This window comes from Rattus norvegicus, chromosome 15 (genome assembly GCF_021556685.1).
Source record: "Rattus norvegicus strain SHRSP/BbbUtx chromosome 15, alternate assembly SHRSP_T2T, whole genome shotgun sequence".
NCBI lineage: Eukaryota > Metazoa > Chordata > Mammalia > Rodentia > Muridae > Rattus > Rattus norvegicus.
Genome location: NC_141548.1, coordinates 43,175,357 through 43,188,283, shown reverse-complemented (window position 1 = coordinate 43,188,283; position 12,927 = coordinate 43,175,357). Strand labels below are relative to the sequence as shown.

General features: G+C 46.2%; 1 long non-coding RNA gene across 1 annotated transcript; it reads left to right on the top strand.

The window, feature by feature from the left end:
• Positions 1–1,682: 1,682 nt before the first annotated feature.
• LOC120097019 (uncharacterized) lies at positions 1,683–5,938 on the top strand. Its single transcript, XR_015638881.1, has 3 exons — positions 1,683–1,848; positions 2,172–2,769; positions 4,235–5,938. It is a non-coding gene; the product is annotated as an uncharacterized LOC120097019 (long non-coding RNA).
• Positions 5,939–12,927: the final 6,989 nt, after the last annotated feature.

The following is a 12,927-nucleotide window of genomic DNA, read 5'->3' as shown; positions in this document are numbered from 1 at the left end:
GTATGTTTTGCTACAAACCTATGGGGGCCAGGGAGTGGAATGTAGTAGTTTGGCTAGGTATTGCCACCATAGACTCATGCTTGTCTCACAGAGAGTGGCACTATTAAAAAGGTATGGCCTTGTTGGAGAAGGTGTGGCCTTGTAGAAGGAAGTATGTTACTGTGTGGTGGGCTCAAGCTATGCCCAGTGTGGACATATTCTCCTTCTGCCGCTTGGTATCAGGATGTAGAATTCTTTTTTTTTTTTTTTTTTTTTTTTGGTTCTTTTTTTCGGAGCTGGGGACCGAACCCAGGGCCTTGCGCTTCCTAGGTAAGCGCTCTACCACTGAGCTAAATCCCCAACCCCTCTTTTTTTTTTTTTTTTTTAAAGATTTAATTTATTTTATATATATGAGTACACTGTAGCTGTCGTCAGACATACCAGAAGAGGGCATCAGGTCTCATTACAGATGGTTGTGAGCCACCATGTGGTTGCTGGGAATTGAACTCAGGACCTCTGGAAGAGCAGTCAGTGCTCTTAACCGCTGAGCCATCTCTCCAGCCCCCAGGATGTAGAATTCTTAGCTCCCTCCCCAACACCATGTCTGCCTGCACACTGCCATGCTTCCCGCCATGATGATAATGGACTGAACCTCTGAACAGTAAGCCATCCCCAATTAAATGTTTCCTTTATAAGAGTTGCCTGGGCCATGATGTCTCTTCACAGCTCAATTCTCCAGGCACAGAAAACATCACCTTCTAGAGCTGGAGAGATGGCTTGGCAGTTAAGAGCATTCTATTCTCCATTTTCTCCACCCTAATGATATATGTCTGACTCCATTGGACTATTCCATGCCGGTTTCTCTCACAAGAGTTTCTGAGTCAAAGGACTGATCTGTGCCAAGACACAAAACTGCCCCATTGCCCAGAGGATTCAGATGAAAACTCACAACGAAACTAGGTACATTTCCAAGAGGAGACACTGGAGAAGCCAAAGAGGTCTGTGAGCTAGCAAAAATCATCATGATTTACCAGTTATGGCTTACCTCACCACACTGAAAATGTCCCCACAATTGACATATTTGGGGATCTGATATTTCTTTTTGTTTGATCTGTTCTAGTTGGTTAGCTGAATAAAAATATGTGAGGCTTTCTTTAAAAGACTGTATGCAGTATTATTGCATTCTCTTTTTAAATTTCTTTTATTTATTTGTGTGTGTGTGTGTGTGGTGTACACACACAACACACATGTTCAGGTGTGACACATGTACTACCACATGACTGTGCAGGTAAGAGTACTCTCAGTTCTCTCCTACCATGGGGTCCAGTGATTTTCAGGCTTTCTGGGCAAGTACTTCTTTTGGTGATCCATCTTGCCATGCTTCCTCACGCCTAACGGCTTTGTCATACAGTCGCCCACATTGTCACGGTTGCCCTTCAGCTCTCTATGTAACCAAGGATGGCCTTGAACTTCTGTTCCTCCTGCCTCCACTTTCTAGAATGCCGGAATTACAGATGCCCCAACATACCTGGTTGATACAGTCCTAGAGCTAGAACTGGGGGCTTAGCGACTATCAGGCAGGCACTCCACCCCATGAGCTGCATCGCCAGCCTCTCTGTTGACTCTTTGAAGGGAAGAAGCCAAGGAGGAATTCTATTGCACAACAGGCAACAAAGTTTCTAAAAACTTGTCTTTCCAAATTCCTCTCCTCAGAATTAAACTCCCACAGCTGCTGTTTCTCTCTGCTTCTCTTTCTCCCCCTTTTCTGCAGTCCTCAGACTTGCTTTTCTCAGTTTCTCTCTCATCTCCAGGGACAACCGACTGCTGCCGACAAACCCTGCAGAGGACCCAGCAGCCTGCTCTCACCAGGTAGAGAGGCTCCTCTCCGAGAGGAGTCAAGTCAAGGCCTGGTATTTTAGATATTTTAGACATTTCAAGTGTTTAAATGGATTCATTCATTTTAGATTTCTTTCTTTTATTTATGTGTATGACCATTTTGCTTGTGTGTGTGTGTGTGTGTGTGTGTGTGTGTGTGTGTGTGTGTGTACCACGTGTGTCAGATCCTCTGGAACCGAGGTCATGAACCAACATATAGTGGCTGGAAACAGAACCCCTGTGTTTTGTGGGAGCCACGAGAGCTAGTAATTACTAGCCACCTCTTTTCAGCTTCATTTCCCTTTTTAAACTTCCAGGCTGATATCCCTGACGTGTTTCCAAGGAGTACACACAACCCACTCTCCCCAGAATGGCTATTGCTGACCAAATGCAAAAAGACTGTCCACCCATGCTCCTTGTGGATTACTACATACATCCATGCTCTATATGGCTCACCTACACCCTTGACCTTGGTGATCCATTCAGTTCTTCATCACTGGAACGATTCAGGAAGAAGGACAGACACATCAGGAACTCTTGGTGTCTAAGACTTAGTGACTGCAAATATTTCTGCCCCTATCTATCCCTTCAGCTATAACCAACTAATAATCAATATCGTTATCAGACTTCCTCCCTCCTTCCTTCTCTCCCTCTTACCCTTCCTCCCACCCACAACCCCTTCATAAAACTAAGAACCAAGTAATCTCATCTCACAAACCCTGAGAGGGGAGATGGTTCTGAGGAGTGCTTGCCTAGCATCTGCGAAGCTCTAGATGATCTCCAGCACCACCTTACCAACTATGATGGTGCTCACCTGTAGCGTACTTGTGAGATGGAAGGAGGTCGTCACCCTTGACTATGAATCTAGTTCAAGGTCAACCTGAGATTCACAAGAGGCTATGCCGGTAAAATAAGGTAAGTATAATAAATAAGTAAACTTGGCCTTAGCAGTCTTAGCAAGGTGTGGGGGCTGAGGCAGAAAATCATCTATTCCAGGTCAGCCTGATCTATTTAGCAAGATCCTCAAAAAAAAATACATAAATTTTAAAAAGCTAGAATCTCAGTCTATATTCTACCCACGATTCAGACAATTACAGCATTCCAAGGTTAAGTGTTATCTGTCTAACCCTGTCGACGTGTGTCCTGGTTGCAATTGCAGTAATACTTCCTGAAGAATTGGACTTGCTGTCTAACCCACATTTATGGGACACACACACTTGGCATGACTCACTACGGGAAGTAGAACACTTAAGAAGTGATAGTTGTGGCCAGCACCCAACTTCCATTATTCTAGGAGGGAAAAATAAACTCCGTGCCAAACTTATTAGTCAGATTTCTTTTTAGAGATAAGTAAGAGGAACTTGGTTTATGCTAGCTTAAGCAAAAAAAAGAGCAGACTTGTTGGCTTAACTGAGAAATCTAGAAACACTTCAGGCCATAGTGCCAGGGACTGAACCCAGGGCCTTTGCGCACACTGGTCAAAAGCTCTAACATGGAGCTAGACCCATTCCCAGCCCTTGAGGGCCCAAGCTTAAACCTATTTGTAATGATTTAGTTTCTAAATTTCTCATGTCTGTTTGCTCTATCTTAGTAGTTTCATCTATTTTTCCTACCTCAAAAGAGCCTCCCTTCCCCACAAAGGACTTCCTTCATATACTTGGGAACACAGTTTGTTGGCAACTCACAACTCTGACATTTCAACCTAGCAACTCTAGCAGAAAACAGCTTTTTCTTTCCCAGCTCTCTCTCTCCTGTTGGTCACGGGGAAAGACTGTAATTGACTGCAGTGATAAAATGCCCCACCCTCTGGGCCACTGATCCCAGAAAGGGTAGGATTCTATGATCCTGAAGCCACAGGGAGAGCTGGCTGAGGAGTTAAGAGGACTTGTTGCTCTTCCAGAGGACTGGAGTTCAGTTCCCAGAATCCACACTGGGCAGCACACCACAGCTTAGAACTCTAGCTTCAGGAGAACCAGCACCTCTGTCATCACAGGAACCCACACTCACATATATACCCACAAGCAAACATACACAATTTAAGATAATAATAAATCTTTAATAACAAACCCCAGGGAATAGAGGAGTGATGTTCCAAATCAGAGACACTAATGACAGAAAATCACACGTCCTCACCCAATAGGGTCAGCGCTTTGGGGGGGGGGGAGGGGCAGTCAAAGGCCTCCTGTTCTCTTGCTTCTTTTTTTATTTTTATTATTATTATTATTATTATTATTATTATTATTATTATTATTATTATTATTATCATTTTTTGACTTCTGACTACTTCAAGTCCTCAGATATAAAACGGTTACTTGGTAGTAATGGATACAGTATCATATGACGTGTATGCTACAGTTTCTTGGTGCTTTGTATTTTTCAGATGAATGGAAACTAAATTGAGGAAGGTATTGCCCGGTGTTAGCTAATTTTTGCGAATCCATTTGTGGAGCACTTTAGTTTGTGTGAACAGCCCTCTGACTCATCCTATGAATTAGAAAAACCAAGCGCGAGAGATTAAACTGCCTAGAACAATCCCCGAAGGGCTTATTTGTGTGTCTGTGGCCAGATGCAAGCATGTGAACTACGTGAGGATGAGCAAATGAATCAGTTCCTAGATTTAAAAAAAAAAAAGTGGCAGAGACCCACTCAGGAACAAGCACGCAACGGGCGTTCACCTCTTCGGGCAGCAACGCTAGAAACACCGCTCCACAGTCCTACCCTAAAGGATCCAAGAACTTCAGGGCCTAAAAACCGGTGTGCATGCACTCTTCACCAACCACAGTACTATGTGTGTGCAGGGTGGAAGGCGCACAGGCGAGGAACTGTGCAGCAACTAAAAACTTGTTTGACAGCGCTGCGCCCGATCACCCAATTCCTTTCCAGGCCCACCGCAGCCCGGGCCCCCAGCCCGCTCCGCTCCCTCAGGCTGTAACTCCGGGCCACGTTTTCGCGTTCACTCTCCCGCCCCCCTCCCCGCCCCCCTCCGCCAACACCGGGTTACTGCTCCCCCGCCAGGAGTAAACAAGCCGCCGGAGCCCGCAGCCAGTAGGCCGGGCCCCTGAGCCCAGTTTCCTGCGCCAGCCCTAGCAACAGTCTCCGCCCCCACGACAGACCCCGCCCGCATGCCTTCTTCCACTCCCCCCTCCCCCAAACCCCCACCCCTCTATTCCTTCTCTGGCCCGGTCCCTGAGCACTAGAGGCCGGGAGCCTCCAGCCAGCCTCCTCCCAAGGGACCGCCCCGCCCACGCGCCCGCGCCCACGTGACTCGCACTAAGGGCGGGAGAGAAAACGGAGCTGGAGGCGTGGCCAGATCCCGCCCCGCTCCTCCCTGCGGCCTTCGCGGCCTGGCTCCGCTCCAGCCTTCTAGCTGGGCTGGGTTTCGTGGCGGCATGGATACCGCTGCTGTTTCTGCAGGCGTAGCGCGCTCCGCTCCATCTTCCCCTATAGCCTTCGCTCGGCGGAAGCTTTTAAAAAATTTTCTGCCTGAGCCCCAGAACCGACCTTTCGGTCCTTAAACGTATGCATTCTGGCTGTGTAAACGCGCCGTAAACGCGCCCCCCTGCGCAGTCAGGGCGGCTCACTAGTCGCTCTTTCCTAGAAGGTGAGCGAACCTGAGGTTCAGGACAGAGAAGAGATCCACTGTGGAGGAGACTCCACCTCCTGTTGCTTCTCTGCCTGGTCTCTTCCTGCACTTCAGGGTCAAAAGACTGACCACTCCAAACCTGCAACCCAGTCCAGTCAGCCAGCACCCTCTCAGCCCCCCACATCATCCGGGGACAGCACGTCTGCTAATGGAGCTAGGCACAGCTGGCCAAGAAAGGTGGGGAACCTTCCCGGCAGTACTTTCTTGTGCCTGTGACAAGAGAAAGGACTGAACAGGTCAGAATTTAGCAGCCCGCTTCTCCTCCTACTTGGGCAAATCATTTGACTTCTCTTTGCTGTATTCCAGAGATGACTTATACCCCAGAGGAGTGACGGTAACTACCTAATAGAGATGTTGCACAGATTAATGCTAGTAGATCAGGTGTTCAGTAGATCAGGCATCCAAGCTAATAAAAAAAAGATCACTTAGGACTGGTCACTATTCTATGTTGTCTTCTTAACGTGTGCTTCCTGAGGCCTGCTAGTACCTGCGGCAGCCTGACAAGGCTTTGGGTGCTTGAAGCTGAGGTTATCATTGGGGGATCGGGGGAGGGGGTGGAGGAACAAACACTGGGTCACTACCGGCTAAAGCAAATGCATCTTATGACTAATAACACGGGAAATCTTGTGGGATTGAACCCAGATCCTGTTCCTGCTATTGCATACGTCCACCGCGGAGCTACACCCCCATTCCTCTTTGTACAGATTATTTGAGAACTTGTGATTCTCTTTCCTGGACAGCTGAACTTACAGGCTTGAACTACCTGACCCAGCACCAACAAATTTCTAAGCGGAAGGAATGTGCAATGAATGAGCTGTGGTGCTAAGGAAAGAGGTGTGAACGGTGGGATGCTGGAACAGGAGGAAGATGGGGGTATGAGAAAGATGCTGGGCATAGGCCCAATCAGGGTAGGGAGACACTACTAGACCCTGGTCTTTTATTCTGACCCCTCATTCAGTAAATCACACGAGTGATAGTGTGCTCAAGTTCCTTCAGAAAGAGCCTTTTTGCTCTCCTCTATCAGGCCTCTTTATGGTTAGCCCCACCTCTATTCTGTGCGTTCTGGTGGTTAATAAATGTTTCAATGTGTGTTCAATGAAAATTTATATATACCATTCTCTGGCCCTTAACTTTTTTTTCCCTTCCTATCTTTTCTCCTCCTCCACCACCTCCTCCTCCTCCTCTTCCTCCCCTTCCTCCTCCTCCTCTTCCTCCCCTTCCTCCTCCTCCTCCTCTTCCTCCTCCTCTCTTCTTCTTTTTAAAGATTTATTTATTATATATAAGTACACTGTAGCTGTTTTCAGACACACCAGAAGAGGGCATCGAATCTCATACAGATGGTTATGAGCCACCATACGGTTGCTGGGATTTGAACTCAGGACCTCTGGAAGGGCAGTCAGTGCTCTTAACCACTGAGCCATCTCTCCAGCCCCTATATTTTCTTTTCTTTTCTTTCTTTCTTTTTTTCTTTCTTTCCTTCTTTTCTTTTCTTTCTTTTTTATTTTCTGAAGCAGGGTTTCTCTGTACAGCCTTGGCAGTCCTGGAACTACTCTGTAGACCAGGCTAGCCACAAACTCACAGAGATCACCTGTCTCTGCCTCCCAAGTGCTGAGATTAAAGGCCTGAACCATCACTGATCAGAACCTGATCTTAAGAAAAAAGAATTTTGGGGGGTTGGGGATTTAGCTCAATGGTAGAGCGCCTGCTCCGAAAGAAAAAAGAAAAGAAAAAAAAAAAAGAATTTTTGGGCTGGAAAGATGTCTCAGTGGTTAAGAGTACTGGCTGCTTTTCCAGAGGTCCTGAGTTCAATTCTCATATCTGATGCCCTCTTCTGTCATGCAGCCATAAATGTAAACAGAGTCCTCATGAACATAAAATAGAAAGAAAAAAATTTAATTTAATCCCAACACTTGGGGAGGCAGAGGCAAGCAGATCTCTGAGTTTGAAGCCAGCCTGGTCTAGACACAGAAACCTTGTTTCAGGAAAATAAAAGGGGGGTTGGTTAGTTAGCATGGTGGCATACACCTTTAATTCTAGCAGGCAAATCTCAAGTGAGTTTGAGGCCAAACTAGTCTACACAGTAGTTCCAGGTCTACATGATAGAAAGACCCTGTTTCAAAAGAAGGAGGAGGAAGAGTTAGAGAAAGATAAAGAGGAAGAAGGAAGAGAAGGAGGAGGAAGAGGGAAGGAGAAAGAGGAGGAGGAAGAGGAAGAAGAAGAGGAGGAAGAGGGGAGGAGGAAGAGGAAGAAGAAGAGGAGGAAGAGGGGAGGAGAAAGAGGAGGAGGAAGAGGAAGAAAAGGAGGAGGAAGAGGGGAGGAGAAAGAGGAGGAGGAAGAGGAAGAAGAAGAGGAGGAAGAGGGGAGGAGAAAGAGGAGGAGGAAGAGGAAGAAAAGGAGGAGGAAGATTAAGGGCTGGAACAATGGCTCACAGGTTAATAACATTTGCTGCCAGAAGACCTGAGTTCAGTTCCCAGCATCCAAATGGCTTACATGTAACTCTAGTTCCAGGAAATCTAATGCCCTCTTCTGGCCTCTGTGATCTGCATGCATGTGATACCCTTATACCCATGCAGTCTCACACATACACAAAGAGATAAATCTTAAACATATTTAAAGGATTTTTTGTTTCCTTACTCAATTCCAGAATTATAGGAAGACAAGAAAGGTATTTGCCTGCAGTATACAGACAATGAGACTTAGAACCAAACTTCTACTTTTCAGCAGACTTATTGCCATCATACAGGAGTTAGGAGGGAAAATAGTACAAAGGGTGGGGAGAGTTCAGTGGGTAAGAGGGCTTGCTGCACAAGCATCAGGACCTAAGTTCAAATCCCAGTGCCTGCCTGTGTGAATACCTGTAAAACAATACTTTGTTGGGTCCTGGGATCACTGGGGCATACCGACCTAGCCTAGCTCCAGGTACAGTAAGAAATCCTGTCTCAAGGAAATAAGGAAACAGGATATCCAATGTCCCTGTCTGGCACCTATGCTCATGCATGGTCACGCACAGACACACACACACACACACACACACACACACACACACACACACACACACACACACACACACACTACATGGGACTTGCATGAGCCAAGAGAATTTCATTCGGGCATCAGGAACACTCACTGCAAGAGAGGACCTGAGTGGTCCTCATGGGTCAGTAAGATTTGGGGCCTAGGAAAAGAGAAGTCGTGAGAGAGGACGTGGCTTTTTACTAAGCTGCAGTGGATGTTTATAGGGGTGAACAAGGAAACCAGTTGGGTAAGAAGAGAGGTTTGTGTTGAATCTTAGCAAGACAAGGTGTTAGAGGGTTGAAGCCAGATTTAGAGAAATTCTAACTGATGGGATAAATTTTCACCTTTGTCTCTGGGCAAAACAAAACAACAACAACAAAAACCAAAACAAAAACAGAACCCTGAAGTTAGTGAAGAGGGTGCTGAACCAAGACTGGGTACCAGGCAGGGATCTGCCAGCTTGGTCTGATTTGCATCTTTTGCAGACAGTTGCCTGCTGTATATTTAGCCCCCACTCACAGGAAACACTACCAACTAGCTTGAATCTATTTCATCTCCAAATGAACATGATATTGTTAGGGAGCGGAGAAACTCTGGAGAGGACGATCGAGAAAAGCAGGAGGCCTGTTGAAGACTAAACACCTTCACTGGGATATCTCATTTCATGCCCACCTTCTGGAGGGTATATGACTTCCTCATTGACTCCCATGAAGCTAGGCTCTTGCCAGCTTATTGGCTCTCATTAATAATCATCTTCATTCTTTTTTAAGCATTTATTTTAGTGTATGTGCTGAGTGTATGTTTGTGTACCACACGCACATAGGTACCTGAAGAGGTCAGAAGAGGCTGTCAGATCCCCCTGGAACTGACAAGTGGTTACTGATGGCTGTGAGCCACCAGGAGGGGTACCAGGAACTGAATTCAGGTCCTCTTTGAGAGCAGCAAATGCTCTTACCCACCAAGTGGTCTGTCCCGCAGCCCATCACCTTCATTTTTGCCACAGGCAAATGGGCAGGTTGAAAACTGAGCTCAACGGTTCCACAAACATCTCTTCTGATTAAAAATTAGTCAATTGTGCAATCGAGAGGTTGCAATTAAAAAGTATTGCTCGAGTTAGTCTTGTTGGTGCACATGTATGATCCCAGTGCTTGAGAATCAGGAGCAGAAGGGTTAAAAACTCAAGGCCAGACTGGGCTACAGCTTCTCAGCAATCCAGAGGCTTATCTCACCAGTAGAGCATCCTGGCTCAGAGTACTGCTTAAGGGAGAACTGTTCAACTCTACACTATATCACGTGTAAATCAGTCTCTCCTTAACCTGAGTTTCTTCACCCATGACACCCATGCATGTCAACAGCTGTACACACGGTCGGCTCTCCTCAAAGCCCCCTTCCTACAGCTGTCCTGGTGGCAGCATATGCAGTGAAAGTGGGAAGTAGATTGCACAGTCACAGATCTAGGAGGTAGGAGAGTTGGAATTCAAGCCAGGGTGTCCATTCATTTATTTGAGTTTTCATTCATTCACTGGTAATTTTGTTTTCATTTTGAGACTCTTGCTATTTCGCCCAGGCTGGTTTCAACCTCACAGAATATTCCTGCCTCCACCTCTCAGTGCTAGGATTACTGGCATGTACCACGGTGTCCAGCTTCAAACCCATGTTTAATGCCAAAGCCCATACATGCTGCTTCTCCCACCTTGTAATCAGAAGCCCCTTGCAAGCTGTCTACACAACCTCAGACCTCTCGGTGTCATTGTTCCCAACAATTGTGTGTGCTTCAGAACCCAGACATCTGGAACTGTCCCAAATGGATGGGCTCTGTCAAGTCACTTTCCAACACTGTTTTCACAACCTGGATTCTGGTCTACCAGCGAGCAGAACATTTAGCCAGTGAGGAATGCTAGAGCTGTTGAACTGGATCTCAGAGAGCTGGAGGTCTAGGCAAAGCTCGCACAGTCCCAAGGACAAAAGAAATTTTTGAGTTATCTGTCTGTTTAGTAGTTAAATCCAAACTACTGGAATATCTATTCCCTGAAAGGTTAGCAGTTCTTTACAAAGAATGATGTGTGCACATGAAAAGAAGTCAGTTTTCTTACTTTGCTCCTCAGTAACTGCTATGACTGTCTAATGGAATGTGTACACCCATTGAACATTACAGTTTCCCGACTCTTACAACCAGATGGCATACAACTGCCCTCATTTCCCAGTTCCATCAGACTTGACACAGCGCCGGCGTGTTAGCAGGGCATCTGCCACGACCCAACTCTGTGAAGGCCGAAATGAACCTAACACTGGCTAATTCAGAAACTGCACTTCTTCCATTACTAGCCCATGCTCCCATAGCAAAGGTCAGGTATCGTAGTGCTTTCCTTGAACGTTTATAAAAATGCCCCCAGGACGATCCTCTATTAGATAGGAACTTAAGAAGTAAGCCCAGCTACATAAGATCCTGTCTAAATATATTCTAATTCCTTTTGTAAGCAAAAGACAGAGGCCATGAAAGAGGATATAAAGCCATAAAACCATTTTTTGTAGTTTGAACTGAGTCATTTTGTGTGTGTGTGCTCACACACGTGCATGTCTGTTTGTCTGTCTGTCCGTCTGTCTGTCCGTCTGTCTGTCCGTCTGTCTGTCCGTCTGTCTGTCCCTCTCTCTCTCTCTCTCTCTCTCTCTCTCTCTCTCTCTCTCTCTCTCTGTCTGTCTGTTGGGTGAGTACAAATGTGATTTATAGTGTGTGAAACCCCAGAGAAGCTCCATAGCTTCAGAACAGCTATTCTTTGTTGTTGTTGTTTTTCGAGACATGGTTTCTCTGTATAGCCCTGGCTGTTCTGGAACTCTGTAGATCATGCTGCTGGCTTTGGCACCACCTTACCACCACTGCCTGGCTCAGAGAAGCCTTTCTTTTTTTTTTTTTTTTGGTTCTTTTTTTCGGAGCTGGGGACCGAACCCAGGGCCTTGCGCTTCCTAGGTAAGCGCTCTACCACTGAGCTAAATCCCCAGCCCCCAGAGAAGCCTTTCTAACTGCAGAGAAATTAACCAAGATATGAACTAGACAAGTGTCTGAGTGGCTTCCTAAAACCAGCTGTGTGATGTTTTATTTCATGAGTTACTTAGAATAAAAAAATAACTTTAATTATTAATAAAATAAAATATAAGGGTAGGAATGGTGGCACAAGCCTTTAATTTCAGCACTTGGGAGGCAGAGAAAGTCACACTTCTTTGAGTTTAGGGGCAGCTTGGTCAACACAGCAAGTTCCAGAGTCAGGCAGGTTACATAGCAAGACTCCGTTTCAAACAAACAAACAAAAACAAAAACAAAACCCTTAAGGTAACTTTGTTGCATTTCTCTACAGTATCTCTAAATTAGTAGAAGATTGATTCAGAAATGGCTAGAAATGATTTCCAAAGCAAGTAAAGGACTTCTTGATTGACATTTCAGTTGTCTCCAGCTGGATGGAGCCGGAGAGACTACTGCCATTTTGCCCCAAGCGTGTTCCTTCTTATCTGATCCTGGGAGTTGCGGTGTCTGGGCCAGGTCTGCGACTTGAATGAGTGAGCTGTATACAGCTTTGTTCACAGCTTGCCACAATGTCTATGCTCAACCATACACAGGAAATCTCCCTGAAGTCTCCTTCCTGGTGCATCCTGCCACCCCTGGTTGGTTATATTTATATAACTTCCACAGAGTGAAAAAACAGTGCCGGATTGTTTGGTGGCCCAGCCTTGCATCCTGGATCTGCCACTTAGGTTGTAAGACACCTTGGCCATCTCCTCTTTCCAGGGTCTCTTCCAGCCTTACTGTGTGTGGATCTGCACATCTGCCCTCGGACTCTGCTCCATAGCCGAGGTGTGTGCATTTGATTTCCCCGTGGTGTCCTTGAGCAGGAGGGAAGGTCCTCTTTCTTTCTTGGTGCATGTCCTCGGGCCGTCCGTCCTTCAAGCAGGGAAAATTCTAATGGAAGCAGGCACAGTTTTGAAAAGGAGGAAGAAACAGCAGTGTCAAGAACTACTAGAGGGTGCTGGCAGCAGGCATGCTGGAAGTTCTTGCTGATTAACTTGAGGAGATTCCGTTTGGGAAAATCACTCAAGCTAGACCTCTATAAGTGCATTTCTTTGTATGTAAACCACATGTGTGTGCTATAAAAGAACCAGAAGCTGGATCTGGTGGTTTATACTGGTATTGACAACACTCCAGAGGCCATGGCAAGAGGATAGCAAGCTTGAGACAGACCAGCCTGGGCTACATAGCAAGCTCCAACGCATCCTGGGCTACATAGCAAGGCCCTGTCCCAAACGAAATAGAAGAAATCGTTTTTTAAAAGTCAGAAGCAGGCTGGGGATTTAGCTCAGTGGTAGAGCACTTGCCTAGCAAGCGCAAGGCCCTGGGTTTGGTCCTCAGCTCCGGGAAAAAAATAAAT